The sequence below is a fragment of the Carya illinoinensis genome, chromosome 6 (genome assembly GCF_018687715.1).
Source record: "Carya illinoinensis cultivar Pawnee chromosome 6, C.illinoinensisPawnee_v1, whole genome shotgun sequence".
In the NCBI taxonomy this organism is placed as follows: domain Eukaryota; kingdom Viridiplantae; phylum Streptophyta; class Magnoliopsida; order Fagales; family Juglandaceae; genus Carya; species Carya illinoinensis.
The window spans coordinates 14,735,001-14,736,242 of NC_056757.1; positions in this window are offsets into that span (position 1 = coordinate 14,735,001).

Below are 1,242 nucleotides of genomic sequence, written 5' to 3' on the forward strand. Positions count from 1 at the left end.
TTGCTGTGGTATTTGCTTGTGACAAATTTCGGTCTTACCTCATTGGGACAAAGGTGATAGTGTTCACTGATCATGCAGCACTTCGCTATTTGTTTGGCAAGAAGGATGCTAAGCAAAGGCTAATTTGTTGGATCCTCCTTCTTCAAGAATTTGATTTGGAGATTCGAGATAAGAAGGGAAGTGAAAATTTAGTGGCTGACCATCTCTCTCGGTTAGAGCAAGAGGAAGAAAGACCAGATTCAGTGGTCCAAGAGGCATTCCCTGATAAGCAGTTGTTTGCATGTGAGATCAAGCTTCCGTGGTATGCTGATGTTGTTAATTATCTAGCTTGTAAAGTTCTACCACCGGATCTTACTTACCATCAACGTAAGAAATTTTTGCATGATGTGAATCATTATCTTTGGGATGAGCCTTTGTTGTTCAAAAGATCCCCTGATCAAATCATTAGAAGATGTGTGCCGGAAGAAGAGATGCAAGACATCCTCCATCATTGCCATTCATCATCATATGGAGGACACTTTGGAGCCACCCGTACAACAGCTAAGGTACTTCAAAGTGGGTTCTATTGGCCTTCTATTTTTCGTGATACTTACACTTTGGTGAAAACTTGTGACCGGTGCCAACGTATGGGAAATATTTCAAGGCGTCATGAGTTACCATTGAAAGGTATCTTAGAAGTTGAGTTGTTTGATGTTTGGGGAATAGATTTTATGGGGCCTTTTCCTCCTTCTTTTGGTTTTGCTTATATCTTATTAGCAGTTGACTATGTGTCAAAATGGGTGGAAGCAATTGCTACAACAACAAATGATGCAAAGGTAGTGCTCAAATTTCTGCACAAGAACATATTCACAAGATTTGGCACTCCACGAGCTATTATTAGTGATGAAGGGACTCACTTTTGCAACAAGTTGTTTGAGAATCTTCTTTCTAAATATGGTGTGAAGCACAAGATAGCACTTGCTTACCATCCTCAAACTAATGGTCAAGCTGAAATTTCAAATAGAGAGATCAAGAACATCCTTGAGAAGACGGTCAAAATCAATAGAAAGGATTGGGCGAAGAAGCTTGATGATGCTTTGTGGGCATACCGTACAGCCTTTAAAACACCTATCGGGATGTCTCCATACCGATTAGTGTTTGGAAAGACATGTCATCTTCCTGTAGAGTTGGAACATAGAGCTTATTGGGCTGTAAAAAAGTTTAATTTTGATTTGAAGGTAGCAGGTGAAAAGCGACTTCTTC